Below are 22,159 nucleotides of genomic sequence, written 5' to 3'. Positions count from 1 at the left end.
ACATGTCAATGAATACAATACAGTTAACAAGCCCTTTTAAGCTATCCCTACACAAGTGCTATAGAAAGAAGCACAGAGAAGGTGACTTCAGAGTTTGGTCAATACATAGGAATTATTAAAGAAGGGAGGACAGAGCATTCTGAACAGAGAGAACATATGTAAAAGGCACAAAGAATGAAACAAGGGTGTGTTCAGGTCCCCAGAGTGCAGGTCCCAGGGGCAGATAAGCAGAGAAGTTTGCCTGAAGGTAGGATGAGTAACTACCTCAAATGTATTTACCAAAGTTCATGTTGATCATGTTCCTATTTGTTTCAGATCTGGTCACGGCACTAGTTACTTTTAAACCTTTGTTGTGGCCCCCTCCTTCTCAGACATGCATCATACAATCTTACGCACACTTATGATTTCTTGTGGGGGCTTCTGAGGCTCTCCAAGTTTTAATTTAAATTTCCAGCTTCATAGCCCACCATTTTCTGAAGCTCCACAAGGTTCCTCTAATTTCCTAATATCCCATCCACTTTCTTTCTTCTATGCCTTTGCTCAAGCTGTTCTTTTCTTTGGAATGTTTTCTGCTTCCTTTCCATTGATCAAAATTTTACTTCTCCCTGAAGGCACACCTCAAATCTCTTCTCTCCAGAGAAACCTTCCCTTATTCCCCTCCACCTGTTCCCACAGTACCTTGATTTAATTTTACTCTGCAGTATAGTCGTTCACATATCTGTCTTTACAACTAGAGCAGAAACTTATTGAGGGCAGGCACCTTGTGTCATTTATTGTGTGTTCCCAGCACATGCCCTGGAATGTGGCATTTGATAATATTTGTTTTCAATGACATGTGTGTCTCATCACCTTTGTGATCTGATTAGTCTTCTCGTTTCACAACTGAGTTCCCGCAGCCGCAAGCCTTCTTAAAGCTACTTGTCACTGAGGGTGAGATCAGAGGAAGAATAAGAAAACCACCTGAGGCACACAACAAAGTCACTTGAGGATCTTTAAAAAATGTAATTGCCTGGTCCCCACCTTCAGAGATTATGATTTCATTGGGCTGAAGTGGAAACCAGGCATCAATATGTTTTTTAAAGTTCTCTGGATAATTCTTAAGTGTGGTCGGTTTTGAGAACTATAGACTTAAAGGGCAGGTGAGAAATAGTTACTAGGTCCCATATGGGAATTAGAATAATTTCTAATTCATTTTTCTCAAATGGTGATGCTTTTCCCAGAAAAAAAAAAACATAACTAAAGGAATGGGGCCACACAGTTTACATGAAATTGACTTTTTTTCCAGAGAAAGTCCTACTGTATAGCACAGGGAACTATACCCAATCTCCTGGGATAAACCATGATGGAAAAGAATATAAAAAAGAACGCATGTCTACATGTGTATAACTGAGTCACTTTGCTGCACAGCAGAGATGGGCATAACATGGTAAATCAACTACACTCCAATAAAAAATAAATTAAAAAAATAAAAATTTTAATTGAATTATATGTAGTTTTGTAAACCATCTTCAGTCCTTTCTGGAATAAGGGTAAGTTATAAATAGATAAAGATCATTTCTTATTTTTAAATTTCTTATTCAATTAACTTCTGGTGAAGAGTATTTGAAATGTCTCCTGGGGAAATTTGCATGGATCAGGCAGATTGGAAAAATAACATTACAGGCGTTACTTTCTGGTTCTACTGCTGATCTCCTACCTTTTAAAATTTGGTTTAAGTCCTGTATAACATAGCACTTGAACATAATGTGAATCTATTGGTAACTGAATATTTTTGCATTTAGAGTTAAAGTTTGAATTTTGTTTTCAAAAGAATTTAAGATACAAACTTAAGACTACCTAAATCTTTGTTCCTGTGTGTATAAAAAAATTCTATTTAAGTTTAAATAAAAGAGCTAAGATTTATAGCCTATCAGAGCATTAGAAGATAAAATCTGATATCCCGATTAAAAAAAATCGTACATATAAAAATGCATTTGAAATGGAATGAAACCTGTTCTGTTACTAAAAGATATTTGTAATGCTAGAATTACATTGCTAGATCAGAAGAAAGGAAGATATAGAAAAGTCTGTATGTCTTCCTATATTCAATCTCCCTTATCATTTTAAACTTGTTTTTTTTTTTTTTAATTTATTTTTGGCTGCATTGGGTCTTCGTTGCTGTGCGCAGGCTTTCTCTAGTTGCGGCGAGTGGGGGCCACTCCTCGTTGCGGTGCGTGGGCCTCTCATTGTGGTGGCTTCTCTTGTTGTGGAGCACGGGCTCTAGGCATGCGGGCTTCAGTAGTTGTGGCACGCGGGCTCAGTAGTTGTGGCTCACAGGCTCTAGAGCGCAGGCTCAGTAGTTGTGGCGCACGGGCTTTGTTGCTCCGTGGCATGTGGGATCTTCCTGGACCAGGGCTCGAATCCGTGTCCCCTGCATTGGCAGGTGGACTCTTAACCACTGCGCCACCAGGGAAGCCCTAAACTTGCATTTTTAAACGTTCAAAAGCAAGACAATCCTTAAAAATTTGAAAGTATTAAGGACATTTTCCTCCATTAAAAAAATCCCTGTTTAGAGATTGCTTTCAGAGACAATTTACAAGACCCCTAACTAAATCAGTTTCCTTGGTTTATGTGTAGACCCTTAATCTCTGCCTTCCTCACTTCCCTACCCCCTCATTCAATTGACTAGGTGATCAAGGTTCATCCTTTTTTGTTTCTAATAGACTTGATTATTTCTGAAAAAGTTAAAAACCCATTCTCCAAAGGGCAATGCCTTTCTACCTGTAAAGACAGAAAGTAAACTTCAGAAGAGAATTCTGAAAGTGGAATTAGAGATGTTCCAAATGCAGGCAATATTATTAGAACTAAAACATTACCTTCAAGGTGACTGCAGGAGGTAGACTGGGTGCATGGTCAGGATGGACTCACTACTGAGTTTTACCCAGACTTCTGATGAAGGAATAACTGCTGCTACATGAACTGATTTGGAACATAGAAAGAAAATTAAATACCATCCAGCTGACTTTATGATCTAAATTTGGGTTTATCTTAAATCTGATAAACCAATGCATAAATGTGTCTACTAATAACGCAGCCTAGAACGTAAATGATGAATGACTGATGCATTTGTAGTGAACTCATTTTACTTCCTGGTGATCACTGCATTCTTTTCTACGCTCAATAATCAGCCTGAATTTTTCCAGAGGTTTTCGTTAGACTTTCCTTTCCTGTCTTTGAAGGCTCAAATAATTTCTCTATTTAGAAAGTCAAAATATATGATTATTTCTAGTGTTCAAGCACCTCTTCTCATCTCTATGACACCTCAGAGGATGATAAACATTGTCTGTGTTTCTTGTACATTGTGGAATAGAATTTATCTCGGTCTAGAGATTTGAAGTCACGCAGAGTATTTAGAGCACTCTTTCTTCCTCCTCATATATCTCAAGCCACAGTTCTCTACTACTGTGGTTGGTCTTGACTCTTTTAATTTCCTATTATGCTTCCATTTGCACCAGAAGAAAATGGAAATCAAGTTGAAATTGAATATAAAATGTCAGAACTAGAAAAGCTATTAGATCAAATTAAGGTAAAGAAACAAGTGAAGGATTTGATGTGTCTTGTTCCTTGTGGAGACAAGTACATTGGGCTTTATCAAAGTTAATGCTATTAAACATTTGAATCATGTGCTAATTCACCTAATGCTGAATCTATGCTTATGTGCAGCAGACTTTTGATAATAATTTGGCTTTCTGTGTAGATCTGTCTGTAGATCACAGTTAGAAATCAGAGGATCCAAGTTCCTAGTTATAAGTTAATAAACAAGCTTCCTGGTTTATATTTCAGAGTTTGTTAGTAAGTGTTCACCTGAGAGAGAGAGAGAGAGAGAAATCCTCTTTCACCATGCTACAAAATCAGGTTCCCGAGGTATAACCCTGGAACATAGAGGTACTGCCACTTTAAGGCTTCCCCAGGCACCTAGCAACTCTTCACCATGGGGCACTTTGATTCCTACTTGTTGCTAGTTGTCCACAAACACCTGCTCTATAAAGACAGTCCACCTCTTGGTTTGCTAGGCCAGAAATGAACACGGCTACTTCTTAAGAGGCAATTACTGACCACGATAGATCTTTTATTCTTAAGAGCAAAAGCTGGAATCCTCCCATCTGTTAACACCTGTTAATCTTCTGAAATGCACCATGGAACAAAGACACTTGTTTTTTCCTTTAGACATATGATGTGAAAATCCATTTTTACAGCCATGCAATTGTGTGGGAAGCTTCAGAAATAAAGAAAGATTACAACAGAGTCCCTTCCAAACCTTTTAGAGATTCTTCAGACGATGATGAGAATTTGATGAATGTTGATGAGAGTTTGATACATGTTCCAAGGACTGAACTGTGGGCCTTTTCAACAAGTAGGAAAAAGGATCAAAAATGCCTAAAAGCCCTAACACCCATTTTTAAAAAACACTGGCAAAATATAACTATTGAAAAATACAACTTGGAACTTTATCATGATTAAGAAAGCACCTGCAAGTTGCTTGACAATTTTGAGTTACTCTCCAACTAAAAAATCTGTTTAATGGACTTTAAAATGATTTTGTATTTGTGTTTAAGAAGTATGCATTAAAAAAAAAGAAGAAGTATGCATTTCTATCTGATTTGGCAGTTTAAGTACCAGGCCCTAGCCAGAAAAAAATCTGAAGTGACTAAGGCAGTGCTTCTTAAATAAGAGCAAATTTGAGCTGCCATCCCAAATCACTACCACCTCTTCTGGCAAGACTAGATTAGCACTAACTCTCATCTGATGAAGGAGTCACCTCAAGCTTGGAAACAGCCAGTGGGGATCATCCAGCAAGTACAGGGTAAAACCGAAAAAAAGATCCCAGAATTCTGTTCTTTGGCCAGTCCATAGAGAATGGAGAATCTTGTAGAGTTGATGTCATTAACACTTGGATACATTTAAGAAGAGAGAATGACTCTAGTTTCTTCTCTATCTCTTTAGGTTAGCTCAAAATAACCAAGCACTTGCCCTTACTGACCTCTAAAGATCAATTACTGTTATCTGTCTTACCTGCTCTTGCTTTACATCTCCTCTTTGTTTTATTCAGCTACCTGCCTTTGGTTCTGCTTCTGGCCATTTGGAATTGGTGTTTGAGCTTAGTCTCTGTTCCTTTAGACCCTGGATTTTCCTAACAGATTCCAATTTGGTTTATTCTGCTGGCTTTCTATGCTCTGGGCTATCCTACTTCTTGCCAGCACAGTCCACTCAGCTGGCTGACTGGCTCTTTTCTCTGTATGTTCGAGAGTATACGTGAGTGTATGGGGGGCAGGGGGAAGGTGTGTGCACAATTTGGATAATCTCTCACTAAAATGAGAGAGAGAGAGAGAGAGAGAGAGAGAGAGAGAGAGAGAAGGAGCTCTAAACAGAAGCAAGGGGAGTGGGGAAGTTATGCATTTGTTACTCCTTATTAACCATCCTGAGGTTTGAGGCAAATTCTTAATTGTTTACTTTCCTGCCAAGAATTTTATCTCAGCTCTCAGATTTTGCTGCCACCTGGTGCTAAAATGTTCTAGGTAGTGATGCCTAAATAGTTTGACAAACTCCAGAAGTATAACCTAGACTCAGAGATAACACAAATTAGGATACTGGATGCTTAACATAATAAATAAAAGATATAACATTGAAAAATCCCTAATTTAGTATCATATAATCATTTAAGAAATGAATGTAGTATACCTGTTAGAACAAATTTATAAGAAGCAATAGTAGTAAATTACTATGTAGTTCTGAGATGTCACCATCTCTTAGAAGTATGGTCCCCATTTGAGCTGTCACTCTTGAATATGACAGAATACTTAGTGTTAATACACATTAACAACAAATAATTTCTCTCAGTTAATGTCCACCCTAATTTAAAATGGGAGGGGGCATTTAACTTATACTCTTTGTAGGTCAAGATTGGCTAAATTTGCCCAAGGTTTATTTGTTTCACAGAAACTATTCTTTCATTTTATCTTCTTCACTGTCTGCTGTTTCTCCCCATTCTTCATCCTGCTACTCTTGTTCTCCATTGCTTCTCCAGGCAGGATTTGCTTCTGTTGGTCCTACTTTTCCATAATTATCTTTGTCCCTGTTCTTCCATTCACTGTGTTGAAAGTGGTTTTTCCTTCCAGCTGATGACATATCATGCAGCCAACTTTTCCAATTCTAACTTTTAAAGGAATGCTGTCCTATCGGACTGTCAAATAGAGCTTTGCTCATTTAACTTTTGAGTCCCAGGTGTGGAGGGATGTTAAAAGAATCCCCCCAAAACCCAGGCAAGACAGCAGTTTGGTAGTGTCATCCATCTGTGGCAGATTATATTTTAAAGAATAACTCCCATTCCACATACTCTTATTTACAATGTGACTTTGACAGTCCTCCCATAGAGAAGTGGAATCTATGTTCCCTTCCCTAGAAATGGTGGATTTGTGGTTGAAAGAAGCGACACTATGTGACTTCAAAGGTTAGATTATAAAAAGGAATCATGTCTCTGCCCAGGTCTCTTGGGAGACTCACTTGTAGAACCCAACCACCAAGCTGTGAGGAAGCCCAAACTATCTCACGCTGAGACACCATATGGAGAGATCATTTGTACTTTTTCCAGCCATCAACCCACCTGAGGTCCCAGCCACAGCCAACATCAACTTTGAAGACACCTCTAGATGATCCCAAACCCCAGCTATCAAGTCACCTCAGCATTCAAGCCTTGCTAGATGAGACCCCACACATCAGAGACCAGAAACAAGCCAGCCCTGCTGTGCTGTATCAAAATTCCTGACCCACAGAAACCAAGAGTATAATACAATTATTGTTTTATGACACTGAGTTTTGGGGTGGTTTGTTATACAGCAATACTGACAGAAAAAGTATCCTCTTCAGTGTGTTCCTCATAAGTCGTGAGCGGGTACCCCAAGATGGGTGCAGATCCCAACTCCCCTTTATCTCATACATAAGTTTCTTATCATCTTAAAGCATCTTCCTTGACCAGAGCTTGAGCAGCCTTCATTTCTTGTTTTTGGGGGTCTTATTTCTGGTCAGAAGCCCCACTATTAATTTCAGAGACTGTTTCTCCATTTCCCCCAGAAGATCTGGGACTTCACTGTAAATACTTTTGTCTCACTCATTTCTGACCCATTTCTCATGTTACCTATCCTTGATTTCTCATTCCGTCATCTGCTCCTGGAATCCACATCTTCTTGGGATGAGTGCCAGTAGGAATTTTACCTTTCCAGAAGAGACTCCAGCCTATGCAAAGGAGTGTGGCCTCGCCTGCTGGTTCCTACAAAACAATCATAGCATTGATAGCCCAGTATCAGTATTTTCTTGATTATTTTAAAATTTATTGAGATATTACTATATGCCAAGCATTGTGCTAAACTCTCTACATACTCATTTCAATCCTCTCAACAACCTTATAGAGTAACAACTATTATCCCTCCAATTTTAAAATAAGGAAAATGAAGAATAGAGAAGTTAGGTAATTTGCTCAAGGCAAGACGGCCTGTAAATGGTAGGGGGGATTCAGATGAAGGTGATCTAACCCCAGAGCCCATGCTCTTAACCACATGTCCCATGTACAAGACATTGAACAGCTGGCATGCATCAAACCAAGCCCAGCTTTTAAAGACTATTCCAGGGTGAGGTGAAGACCTTACTTACATGTCCCTCCTGCCTTTCTCTTCCTCACAGCTTCCTATTTCTGCACATAAGGGCACATGCATCTCTACAGGAGTAAGCAACCACTTCTAGGTGAAGAACATCCAGTTTAATTGTCTACAAAGAAAATAAACATTTCTCCAAAAAGAAGCAACAAAATCTGTAGATGCATAATTTTGGCTGCTAAAACCTAGCCAGGACAATTTATATTATACCACAGTCATTTAGCTTTTTAGGCTAAAATATCTGCATTCAGGTTACACAACAGATCTTCCCAAGAAAAACAGGTAGAAACTTGTTTTATATTTGGGTAACTAAAGGGCCAGCTCAGGGCTTTAGCCTCCTGAAACAAAGGACAATCTGCCTCGAAGTGTATTCTTGCAGGGCAGAAACTGCTCACAGCAATTTAATAACAGTGCTTTGCATTGGTTTTCACCAAGATAACAGGGGTGTAGCAGGCTTCCTGGGAACAGCTATTGCTGTTGCTCCTGGCCTACTATTGAGACTGCACTCAGCATTTTGATGCATTCCCACTGTAGGTCCACCTCTTCCATGCATGGATGAGAAATGAATATTTTACTGAAAATCCCATGGGACTAGGGGAAGAGGTTCTATATTGCAAAATTATATTTTAAACATTAATAAAATCTGTTAAATATCTCTTTTCTTTCCCCAGTTTTCCATTGTGGACAGCAGCTCTCTTTTCTCTTCAAAATTCTTTCCCCTCCCTCCAGAATTATTCTCTAAGCTCACACCCCTCTTCAGTCTCTCATTCCAAATCAACACCAAAAATACTGGCAGAAGTTGAAATTGGATGCCTGCAGCACTATAGCTCCATTCAGTGTGACTATGAAGGACAGTGTTGAAGAGAAATCTCTTCAGTGGTCAAAACTCCAAGCAGTGCACCTGGTTGGTTAATTTGCCTGGAAGGAGAGATGAACAAAAGTATTGCTCTATATTAATTCATGAGCAAATCACTAAGAGTTTGGATTGGAAGGAAGATGACTGGAGAATTGGAGGCAGTGAGTTCTGGAGAAGAGGTATGAGGATAGACCTCTTTGAAAGAGCACAGAATATGATATTCATGTCCCAGGTGCATGCTAACCAAAGAACAAGATCTTAATCAGGTAGACAAGATGATCTGTTTTGTGGATGTCAGTCAGCCTCTTTCCCCAGTCACTCCTGTCCTTGACCAAGGCATTCATAAATAAAGTGGCCATGGCTGCAGGGATAGAGGTTGTCCATGTTGCTGGTTAAAGAGCCAGTCTGGTTACCTCCACTACTGAGTCCCTAACTGCCAAAAGCAAAGACCAACACCAGTCAAATATATGGCATCGTTTCTCAGTTCACCTGGCCTCAGGCTGAGTATACTGAGCCACTTCCATAATAGAAGGGAAAGTGTATTGTTCTTACTAGAATAGATACTTACTTTGGATATGGATTTGCTTTCCCCTCCTCGGTGATTCTTCCCAAAACACCCATCTATGTATGGACTTACAGAATGCCCTATGCACCGTCATCGTATCCCACAGAATATTATTTCTAACCAGGGAACTCACTTTACAGAAAACGAGGGCAATACTAGTCTTCCCATCACCTAGAAACAGCTCACCTGATTGAATTATGTAATAGCCTTTTGAAGACTCAGTTTAGTGCCTGATGGATGGCAAAACTTTGCTCTTCAGGATAGATGAAGTGGACTTTGTGTATCTTTTGGTTAGGAGACGGTTAGCATGTTTTCAGTTGTGTGAAGAGTAGTTTAATCATGTTATACAAAAGCATGGTCTCGTTGATGGTTTTAGTTGGAAATTAAATATAGTTAAAGAGTGTGTGTAGACACCAAGTTGACAAGGGATGTACTATGCTGGATTGTGATATGTCAGCTTGGATGAACTGAGAACTTCATTTCCTAGAATTCCATTTTTTGTATGAGTTAGAGTTGGCTAAGAGAGGAACTTGTGCTAAAGGTCTGAAAGGCTGAAGTCAACACTTTCTGAGGGTTATTGTGGTCAGATGTGGTGATGAACAGATACAGAGGTGCCTAGCAGGTCCATCTTGTCTTTTCCCATTAGCATTTAAACATGTCTTTCCAATCTTTAAAAATCTCTCCCTTAACCTCATGGACCCTTCCACACTACCTTGTCTTCTTTCATGTTGACTGTGTCCATTTTCACCTTTCTTCTCAATCCTCTGCTACTGGCCTATCACATCCTTCCCCTTAAAATTGCTCTCACTGTTCTTCTCTCTATACTCATTTTTTCCCTGGATTTCTATAACTATTATATGCTGATAGTGCTCAAGAATATATCTATCCAGGTGTCTCCCGAGTTTCATACCTGCATATTCAATGGTCTACTCAGCGCCGCCACCTGGATGATAGGCACCTACAACTCAGCGGGTCTATAACTAAATGTGTCCTATTTCCCCTCAAAACTATACCTCCTTCATATCTCAGTGAATAGCACTGTCATCTACTCAGGTGCCCAAGCCAGAAACCTGCCACTCTCTTTGCTTAGGTTTCCTTTATCTTTTGCCTGCAATGATTATTATGTCATTCTTCCTCAAGTTGCGAAGCTCCAGTTCAATAATACAACTAGGTCTCGGGCCAAAATGGCGAGCAAGCCTGCTGTTGCAGCGTCAAGTAAATGGCTGGAGGGTATTTGAAAATGGTATTACAATGCTGCCGGGTTCAATAAACTGGGCTTAATGTGAGATGATTCAACATATGAGAATGATGATGTAAAAGAATCCATAAGAAGGCTTCCTGAGAACCTTTATAACAACAGGGTGTTCTGCGTTAAGAGAGCACTGGACCTGACCATGAGGCAGCAGATCTTGCCTAAAGAGCAGTGGACAAAATATGAGCAGGATAAATTCTACCTTGAACCATATCTGAAAGAGGTTATTCGGGAAAGAAAAGAGAGAGAAGAATCGGCAAAGAAATAATCATGTAGTTTAAAAATCTGTGGATGCAGCCGTCCTCAAAGTATTTTTATGAAGTTGGTTAAACCTGGAATATACAACGTAGAACTATCTGGGCTGTAAATGTATTATTTTAAATAAATGTCTATAATAATCATAAAAAAGTAACACAACTATAATGTACCATACAAACGCTATGGTTTATTTTCAGTATAGATCTGTATTAACCCTGAGAATGTGGGGTAATAGATTTCCATTTTATGGGAGAAGTTGCAGCTGATAGTGGGCTGAGATGAACAAAAGGAAAACATGCTTGCACAATAGTGGACATTGTCAGTGTGTTAGACCTGGTGACAATGCTATTCTTTCCACAAATATTTATTAATTTCCTACCATGAGCTAGGAACTGTGCCTACAGGATATGCTTCCAGGGCATTGATTCACTGTGTACTTTTTCTGGGTCCTGCACATGTAGGGGATACAAAGATGAAAAAGTCATGGTCCCTATGCTTAAGGGGCTCTCAGCTCTCTTCATCAAGACCCACGTCAAATGATATCTCAGATGGCCCTTTCTAATGCTGAGCTCCTCCCACAAAGAGTGCTGCAGTAAAGTTCTTTCCGGGGCCTATTATTTTCAAAGAATAAATTAATTTCAGAGGAAAAGAAAGTCAGTCTAGAGACATAAGTAGGCTGTTGTCCAGATGCAAGATTTCTGGAAAACCACCACCAATTTAAAAAGCTATATGCAAGGATTCTTTTTTTGGTGACACATAGGGACCACCTCATTGGGACCTAAGCTAAACTGCAAGCAATCTCAGTAGTGAATTCAGCCTTGTGCTCAGCCCTTTCCCAGAACCTCTGGCTTAATTATGAGAAGAAAACCTATTTATTCTGAGACATCACCACTTTGGGATAAATTCCTGGAAGCCATCATGAAAGCAAAGGGAAGATCTTTCTCAGAGTCTCTTCTCTGGATTTCTGAGAAAGAAGTGTTTCGTGTTTAGCCTGTCAAGTTGCTTTTCATTTCAGTCCATGGATTTGCCCCTTATTTAATTCGCTTTGAACTTAGTTCTCCCTGTTCATCCAGAGGCCTGGGTCTCCTATGGGAGGGTAATTCAACCTTTCTCGTGTCTTCCTCAGATATCATCTTTCTTTGAGCACATTCTTCATGTTATTAGTTACAAAATAATAAAAATAATAATACTTATATACTACCTTACATTTCACAAAACTCTTTTCATGTGTTTTAGTTCATTTAATCCTAATAGCATCACAGAAAGGCAGAGCCATGAGGAACCTGAGGTTCAGTGAAAAGTAACCTAAGATCACATAGCTGTTGGATGACAGACCTCACAAAGAACCCAGATATTCTAACTCACATCTTCTTTCAACTATTTCTCCCAATATTCGTCCAGTGGCCAAAGTCATTTCTATTCCTGATCCATTTCATTTCATCCTTCATCCATTTATTCTGAAATCTGAACAAAACTATTTTCATACTGGGAGCCAAGGAACACTGATGTCTCTCCTGGGGATGAGCTTGGTTGTAGGGACCCAGGAAGCCCCCCGTAAACCAGGACTCCCAGGACCTACCAAGAACAAGAAAATGCAGGAGTTCTCCTGAGGCAGGGGTTCTCCACTTCGGCTACACATTGAAAACAGCTGGGGAGCTTTAAACACTACTGAAGCCTGGGTTCTAGCCCCAGAGATTTATATTGAATTGGTCTTGGGGGCAGCCAGGCCATTAGATGTTGAAAAACTCCCCAGCTGATGCTAATATGCAGCCAAGTTTGGAAACATTGCCTGAGGGCTTCCACGTGTTTACCTGTTCCTTGTAGGACCTGCGGACTCATTCTTTCTTTCTCCCTTTTCTAAATGCTTATTACACCAATCATATATGGTTGTTTAATAAAATCTAGAAAATGCAAGAGGCAGGATCAAGATGGTGGAATAGGAGGACGCTGAGCTCACCTCCCCACAACGAACCCATCAAAACTACAACTACATATAGAGCAACCCTCACTGAGAATGACATGAAAACTGGCAGAATGACTCTCCTACGACCTAGGCTGTAACGAAAGGACCACACAGAGTCTGGTAGGAGGGAAGGAGAAGTGATCTAGTCAAGACCTGCACCCCTAGCGGGCGACCCAGAACAGGACAGGGATATCACAGGTTTGGGGATCCTCCCTAAGGAGTGAGGGGTTCAAGCCCCATATTAGGCACCCCAGCCCTGGGGTTCAACACTAGGAACATGAGCTGGTTTGAAAAGATGTGGGGCTTACCGGAGGGCTGTAAGAAACCGAGACTCTGCTCTTGAAGGTCACGTGCACAAACTTCTTGCTCCCAGTCCCAGTGTGGAGGCAGCAGTCTGAAAAGTGCCTGGTGCTCTGAGGGGCTGCCCCCACCCCCATACTGGGCTCCTGCTTCCAGCACCTCCTGCTCCGCCGCTGCTCCCCGCGAGGGCCGAGGCCACCACTGCCAGTGAGCGTGCTCACACTTGGAGGGAGATGAACCAGCTTGGTCTGGCCCTGCCTCTAGCCAGGCGGAAGCCCGCCACTGCCATCCTGAGCTCACACCAGGGAGGGAGCAGAACCAGCTCAACAGTGTGTCTCCAACCCCCTCGGTTCCAGCACCTCTGACCCCAACCCAGCCTCTAACCAAGCTCCACACACTGGGGGAAAATTGTAACCCGCTCAGAAGTGCAGCCCCAAGCCCTCAGGCTCTGACCATGCTCCCAAGCAAGGTGGAGACTCCATCACACTGGGGAGAAGCCCAAGTTCCTCAGAGCTCCTGCTCCAGACCCTCTGGCCTTGACCCCACCCACGATAGGGCGGTGACTGCCTTTGAGCCCAGGAGAAACTGGTGCTGGCACCTGGCTCTCTGCACCCAGCCCCGCTGATTCCAGCCCGACCTCCCATCAAGGTGGTGGCTGCCAGTGCCGGGGGGAAGACATGGCCCACGCTCACTTCAGATCCAGCTCTCCCCCTAAGGCCGTTGGAGACACGCAGACTGCATTGGGACACTCCCACACAAGGACATGCCTTCAAGACCAGGATAGGTAACTGTTTCACCTAATTTCATAGAGACAAACAGAGAAAGGTAAACAAAATGAGAAAACAGAGGCAGATGTTTCAAATAAAAGACCAAGATAAGGTCCTTGAAAAAAACCCTAATGAAACAGAGACAAATAATTTACCCGATAAAGAGTTCAAAGCAATAGTAATAAGAATGCTAACTAGACTTGGGAAAAGAATAGATGAACAGAGTGAGAAATTCAACAAAGTACTAGAAAATATAAAAAAGAACCAGTCAGAGGGTGAATACAACAACTGAAATGAAAAATACGCTAGAAGGAATTAATAGCAGATTAGGTGATACTGAAGCATGCATAAGCGATCTGGAGGATAGAATAGTGGAAATCACCCAGTCGTAACAGCAAAAAGAACAACAAATTAAAAAAAATGAGTCCCTCTGGGACAACATCAAGCATACCAACATTAACATTCAAAACATCATAGTGCTGGCACAAAAACAGACACATAGATCCTTGGAACAGAAGAGAGAGCCCAGAAATTAACCCATGTACCTATGGTCAATTAACCTATTACACAGAAGATAAGAGTATACAGTGGGGTAAAAACTGTCTCTTCAATAAGTGGTACTGGGAAAACTGTACAGCTACATGGAAAAGAATGAAATTAGAACATTTTCTCATACCATCCACAAAAATAAACTCAAAATGAACTAAAGACCCAAATGTAAGCCTGGAAACCATGAAACTCTTAGAAGCAAACATAGACAGTACACTCTTTGACGTCAGTCTTAGCAATCAATATCTTTTTGGATCTGTCTCCTCAGACAAGGGAAACAAAACCAAAAATAAATAAATGGGACTTAATTAAACTTAAAAGCTGTTGCACAGCAAAGGAAACCATTGACAAAATGAAAATACAACATATTGAACAGGAGATGTTTGCAAATGATATGTCTGATAAGGGATTAATAACAAGCCCATACAACTCAATATCACAAAAACAAACAAGCTGATTAAAAAATGGGCAGAGGGGCTTCCCTGGTAGCGCAGTGGTTAAGAGTCTGCCTGCCAGTGCAGGGGACACGGGTTCGAGCCCTGGTCTGGGAGGATCCCACATGCCGCGGAGCAACTGGGCCCGTGAGCCACAATTGCTGAGCCTGCGCGTCTGGAGCCTGTGCTCCGCAACAAGAGAGGCCGCGATAGTGAGAGGCCCGCGCACCGCGATGAAGAGTGGCCCCCCACTTGCCGCAACTGGAGAAGGCCCTCGCACAGAAACGAAGACCCAACGCAGTCATAAATAAATAAATAAATAAATAAAATTAAAAAAAAAAAAAAAATGGGCAGAGGACCTGAACAGGCATTTTTCGAAAGAAGATGTACAGATGGCCAACAGGTACATGAAAACATGCTCAACATCACTAATCATCAGGGAAATGCAAATCAAAATCACAATGAGCTATCACCTCACACCTGTCAGAATTGCTATTCTCAAAAAGACAACAAATAACAAGTGTCAGTGAGAATGTGGAGAAAGGAAACCCTAGTATACTGTTTGTGGGAATGAAAATTGGCATAGCCAGTATGGAAAACAGTATAGAGGATTCTCAATAAATTAAAAATAGAACTACCATATGACCCAGCAATTCTTCTACTGGGTATATATCTGAAGAAAACGAAAATACAAATTCAAAAAGATATATACACCCCAATGTTCATTGCAGCATTATTTACAATAGCCAAGTTTTCACCAACAAATGAGTGGATAAAGAAGATATAATGGAATATATATATTAATATATATATTATGGTATATTAGCCTTAAAAAAGAATGAAATTTTGCCATTTGCAGCAACATGGATGGTCCTGAGGTTATTATGCTTAGTGAAATAAATCAGACAAATACTGTATGTTTTCACTCATATGTGGAGTCTAAAAATGAAAACAAATGAATGAATATAACAATACAGAAACAGACTCATAGTTATAGAGAACAAACTAGTGGTTACCAGTGGGGAGAGGTGTGGGGGGAGGGGCAAGATAGGGAAAGGGGAATAAGTGGTATAAACTTCTAGGTTAAAAAATAGAGGCTTCCCTGGTGGCGCAGTGGTTAAGAATCCGCCTGCCAATGCAGGGGACACAGGTTTGCCCTGGTCCGGGAAGATCCCACATGCCGCAGAGCAACTAAGCGCATGCACCACAACCACTGAGCTTGCGCTCTAGAACCCGTGAGCTACAACTACTGAGCCTGCGTGCCTAGAGCCCACGCTCCGCAACAAAGACGAGCCACAGAAATGAGAAGCCTGCACAACGCAAGGAAGAGTAACCCAGGCTTACCGCAACAAGAGAAAGCCCGTGTGCAGCAATGAAGACCCAACACAGCCATAAATAAATAAATAAATAAATAAATTTATAAATAAATAAATAAGACACCAGGGTGTAATGTACAGCACAGGGAATACAGCCAATATTTTATAATAACTTTATATGGAGTATAATCTATAAAAATACTGAATCACTATGTTGTACACCTAAACTAATATAATATTGTCAGTCAACTGTACTTGAAGTTTTAAAAAGTAAGAAAAAAAGAAGTAAAAAAACTAGAAAATATAGATTAATCTTTGGAGAGTAATCATAATTATTCCACAGAGAAATAAATACTGTTAACAATTTGTTAAGTATCTTTCCAGAACTTCTTTCTATGTATATACAGATAAATAAATAAACCAATACTCTTTTTTAATCAAAAACTACCTGGGTAAACTCATTGAGGAGTCTATGAAATAATGCTAAAAATAATTACAACTAGCATTTGCATAGCACTTTAGAGTGGCTAATTCTCACATGAAAAAATAAGAACTAATTACCAATTATTCAGCATCCTTTTTGAGAATCAGTGTGCCAGGTGCTGAATTAGACATTTACTTTAGTCCTCTATTTGATATCTCTCATAAAGTCTGTACAGTCCCCATTTTACAGATTATCTAAGTCTCAGTGGAGTGCCTGAGTTCACTTGTTAAAACATGGATTGTGTCATGGTTTTACTCAGCACTGTATCTCAGAGCATAGCTCAGTGCCTTGCACTGTGCCTCGCAGAGAGTAGGCACTCATACATAGTTAATGGATGAAGGAATAATTAAATCACATGCCTTTTCATTAATTCATACTGCCTCTGGTTGATGCAGAGAGGCTTTCTCCAGAGGAGATTTACTTCCTGGGCCTTCATTCTCTGGCAGTGATTGCTCACCGAGTAGGGATTTCACGGCTCATGGAAATGTGTCTATGTTATATTCATTATCTAGGGCAATGGTTCTCAAACTGTGGCCCCTGGCCCAACAGCATTGGTGTCACATGTGAGCTTGTTAGAAATGCAAATTCATGGATCCCATTCCAGACCGCTGAATTAGAATTTCTGGGCACGAGTCTCAGGAAGCTGTGCTTTAATTAGCTTTCCAGATGAGTCTAATGAACGTTAAAATGAATGTTAAATTTTGAGAACGATGGGAAATAAATGAATTTCTTCTTGTCCTGAGACTCACAATAATAGTATAGCTTGGCTGATTGGGTGGATGGAGGAGCCATTTATAGAGATTGGGAAGACAGGAGGGGCAAGTTTGGATGGAGATTGGGGTTTGGTATGTTAAATTTGGAGTACCCGTGGGATATCCAGGTGAAGCTACCTGGAGGCATCTGCAAGGACTGAGTTAGAGATATAGATTTGGGAGTGGTAGTTGAAGCCACAAATAAGAGTGCCCAGGATAGTGGGAAGCACTGGAGAAGAGGAGGGCCATTGACATACCTTAAGTAATAGCATTATTTAAGGGGAGTAGGGGAGAAGTGCTCAGAAAAAGAAGAATTTGAGGACAGTCATTCTTCCTTGTGAGTGACTTGCATTGGAATGTTTGTCTCATCTTCCCCTCTGGATTATAAGCTCCTTAAAGCCTGGAACTGTGTAAACTTTAATAGGTCCCTCAAACAAAAGTACATTGCTGCATAGCCTGTAAATAATCAATGAATTCCTACCAGGATTCTGCTTTGCAGAAATCCAATGTGATCAGAGCCGTGAGCAAGATGTTTCCCCCAAAAGACACATATATAATTTCCCAATGGACAGTGTGGCAGATTAAAAATAAGTGAATAAATAGAGGGCATCATGTGTAATCCACTGATATCTATGCTAATCACATTAATCAGAGTGAATTAATTACACCTGAAAACATGCAAAGTTAAATTCCTTAGAAAATCAATTCATTAAACTCATATTGGAATGCACAGTCAACAACCTCCATGTTTAGAAACTATCAGCGTGATTTGTGGCAACTTCTGATTTACTAACGAAACTGCTTAAAACATTTTTAAAGGCAATTGCAATTACTGTCTGGCATTTGATGGAAAGAAATCTTGTCAGCATTGTCCCTCGTGTGTCAACTGTCACAATTTTCTAAAAATTTTGAGGTGAAAAATAGGCAGGCTCTACTATTTGCTAGCCTCGATTAGAGTTAATTCAATGTGTGTCTGCAAATAATAGTGTTTAATGTAATCTCTCTAATTACAGATAAAACGCATTTTCAGTCATGCTCATCACTGACAGTATTTTGGGATAAGTTAAACTGACAGCTGCTTTCTAAAGGGAAGGGAAAAAAACAAACCTTCCTTGAGGTTGTGTTGATTTTCTCTCTCTCTCTCTCTCTCTCTTTGGCATTGAAGTTCAGAAAAATATGAGACTAGACACTTTGGCTCTAGATACCAACTTCGAAAATCATGACATAGTCTATCTCTTGGGAATGTGATGTGGTTTCCATCTCCCACTTCCATCAATGAATATCTAACTTGAATTTACTAAGTAAGCATTTCTAAGGGTTTCTGGTAAACCAGGCACTGTGCTAGGTACTAAGGATGATTCTACCAAAACTACCCTCCACAATGGCTTCATGAGTCAAGTCAAGCTTCCTACTATACTAGACATGATAGTTACAGTGCCACTATATTTACAGCCCCTTCAGATTTAAACTATTCAGGTCACAATATTTTCTGAAGGGTCAATGCATGTTCCTCTTCAACCACAGCTAACTGATGGGGTAGGGAGATGGTTCTACTTCTAGAGCAACACCAGAAATAGGGATGACATCAGCAGTACAGCAAGACAGTCCATTAACAGAGCTAAGCAAACAGAAGTGGGAAACTGAAGCCAGAGCTAATGTAAAAATTGGCAGAATTTGCAGATATCTTGAGGAGGTCTTTGGACCTCACTATTTGTGGAATAGGGAGTTCAAAACAATCCCTTCTAGATCCTAAGGAGAAGAGGCCCCAGCTAACATGTGGGTTACAATACCAATCAGACATATTCCAGGACCAGCCCTAGGTACAAGTCATCCTAAAATATCACCTATTATGATACTACTCTTGATTCTTCTCCAAGCTGAAATTTCCACCCATAAAGCCACTTTCTGGGGCCAGACAATAGTAATGTTGTCTCTAGAAGGCCACTGTCAAATGCCATCTGGAAGGAGAGAGTGGCATATAGGACATAGTACACAGATGACAATATCACTTATATCCCATTGACCAGAACACAGTGCCAAGACCACCCCTAGCTGCAAGGAAGTCTGAGAAATGTGTTTATCCTGAGTAGCCATGTGCCAGGCTAAATATTCTATTTCTATGTAAAAAGGTTTGACAGTTTCTTATGAAGTTAAACCTATCCAGCAATTCCACTCCTACGTATTTACTCTAGAAAAATGAAGCATGTTCACACAAAGGCTTGTAGGTAAATAGGCAGCTCTATTCATAATTGTATAAAGCACAACATGGTGTCATTTTATAAACGCTGAGTTAGCAAAAATAAAAAATCCTGATGAATCCAAGTGTTGGGGAAGATGTAGAACAGATGGAACCCTCATACAATGTTGTTGAGAGTGTAAATTGGTACAACCACTTTTGAAGAATATTGGTATATCCAGTAAAGGAGAAGATTTGCATACCTTATAACCTAGCAATTCTACTTCTTGGTAATCCTAGAGCAGTGATTCTCAAGCTTTAGCATGCATCATAATCACCTGGAGGGCTTATTAAAACACAGATTCTTAAGCCCTATCCCCAGAGTTTCTGATTCAGTAGGTCTGGGGTGGGACCTGAGAATTTACACTGCTAGCAAGTTCCCAAGTGATGCTGATGCTACTGGTCCTGGGACCACACTTCGAAAACCACTAGCCTAGAAAAATTCTTGCCTATGTTTATCAGGAGATGTGTGCAAAAATGTTCCTGATATTATAGCTTGTAATAGTAAGAATATGGAAACTTAAATAACAACTTAAAAACAACTTAAATAACCATTGACAGGACAGTGAATAAAGAAATTATAATGTATTAAAAGAAGTACTACAAAGCAGTGAAAATTAATGAATTAGAGCCATATGATATCATGGATAAATATATTTAAAAAATTGAAGTATAGTTGATTTACAATGTTGTGTTAGTTTCTAGTGTAGAGCAAAGTGATTCAGTTATACATATACAGATTATTTTCCATTATAGTCTATTACAGTATACTGAATATAGTTCCCTGTGCTATACAGTAGGACCTTGTTGTTTATCTATTTTACATATAGTAGTTTGTATCTGCTAATCCCAAATTCCTAATTTACCCCACCCCCTTCGATAACCATAAGTTTGTTTTCTATGTCTGTGAGTCTACTTCTGTTTTGTAAATAAGTTCATTTGTATCATTTTTTTTTAGATTCTGCATACAAATGATATCATGTGATATTTGTCTCTCTGTTTGACTTACTTCGCTTAGTATGATAATCTCTAGGTCCATCTATGTTGCTGCAAATGGCATTCTTTCATTCTTTTTTGTGGCTGAGTAATATTCCATTGTGTGTGTGTGTGTGTGTGTGTGTGTGTGTGTGTGTGTATGTATATATATGTAGCTCACATCTTCTTTATCCATTCATCTGTGGATAGATAAACATAATTTTGAGCAAAGAGAAAAACAAGTTGCAGAAGAATATATACCTTACGATACAACTAATATAAAATTTTAAAAGTGTAACTCTAAACAGTAAATTGTTTAGGAATATATACATATGCAATGATAAACCAAAATTCAGGCTGTTGGGGAGAAGGGGGGAATACGATTAGGGAAGCATGGAGATTCCAACAGTTCTAGAGTTGGGTGATGAGTTCATAGATGTTTGTTATATTACTGTTTTGTATGTATAAATCATTTTATAATTATTTTTTGGTTTTAAGTCAGTTTCATTTTTTGTATATATGAATTATTTTACTTTTTTCTTTTCAATCGGTTTTATTTTTCCAATTTTATATTATTTTAGTTTCCCATAGAATCTCTTGGCAATGTAAGAAGCAAAAAGGCAAATATATAAGGATGTACTCTTTATTTTTTTTAAATAAGAGGAAAAACCTAAGTATGTTCATATGGACAATGAAACATATGAAAGCAGCTATGTTAGGTTAGTATATTTATGTGTCTTTTTTTTTATATATACTTATAAACACCTTTGTATAATTCTGAACAATTGATTAGAAACTAGCAAGAAAAATGTGCAAGGATGAAATGATCAGGGGGAAGAAATTAGGATTTTAGGAATAAAAGGTAGAAAGTGTGTTAGGAGACTCATATGTTCAATGGGCAAAATGAAGGCCAGGCTGCTGGGAAGAGAACAACCCTGAGATGGTCAAGGACTGCCTGGCTCTCTGCATTGCTCCAGCAACTCTCTGCAGGGACGAGGAAAGCAGATTATGGGGCTGATGAGGCTGGTCTTTGTGGGTTTACTGAATGTGGTCAGAAGGGAACAGAGAAGTGGCTATAGAATTTGAAGGAGGATGACCTTTAAGCTGTTGACTATAGTGCTCAGTGTAAGTTTTAAATCAGCTGGAAATTGGGAAGTTGGCTGGGGCAGGAAAGAGTTGTGAGGGGTTGAATGATTGCAGTCCATTCTGAGTATAGAGAACATTTGTGTTTAGAGGGGGAAGCATCAGAAAGGGATTCCAAAAGTGGAGCAGGGCTTCATTATTACAAGGCTCTGTGGGTCTAAGGCTGGTGAGGGACAAAGTTAGAGTACCTGGCGAAAAAACGGTGGGGGTCATGAGTCAAGGAATCTGAAGAATTAGTAGGACAGGTGATAAATTTGACAGAAAGAGAAAATGAGGTTGTGTCACTCTATAGGCTAGTAGCTCTGGTGCTTGGGTAGAGTTTCTTACCACTTGCTGATGAGCAAGGAACTGAGGGTAAATGCTCTCTCTGCTTCAGAGAGGAACAGGGGTCTAAAGACCAAGCACCAGGAAGACTGCCAGGGGTTGCAGAGCCATACGGACATGTGTTCAAATCCCATGGGCTCTTGGGCAAGGTACTCACCCTCTCCTAGCCTCTTTCCCCATTTTCAGACAGGGAATAATGACACCTTCTCAGAAGTAGTGAGCATTAAGTGTGATCATGTATGAGCATATCTACTGGAGTATCTGGCACACATAATAGATGCCTAATAAATGTTGAGTCTC

General features: G+C 39.9%; 1 pseudogene across 1 annotated transcript; it reads left to right on the top strand.

Annotated features, from left to right (window-relative positions):
- The first annotated feature begins 5,236 nt into the window (after window positions 1-5,236).
- LOC309634273 (cytochrome b-c1 complex subunit 7 pseudogene) lies at window positions 5,237-19,378 on the top strand (annotated as a pseudogene). Its single transcript has one exon. The product of its transcript is annotated as a cytochrome b-c1 complex subunit 7 pseudogene (transcript).
- Window positions 19,379-22,159: the final 2,781 nt, after the last annotated feature.

This window comes from Balaenoptera borealis (genome assembly GCF_965194805.1).
Source record: "Balaenoptera borealis genome assembly, chromosome: 8".
Taxonomy (NCBI): Eukaryota; Metazoa; Chordata; class Mammalia; order Artiodactyla; family Balaenopteridae; genus Balaenoptera; species Balaenoptera borealis.
This window is presented reverse-complemented; position numbering and strand designations above follow the sequence as displayed.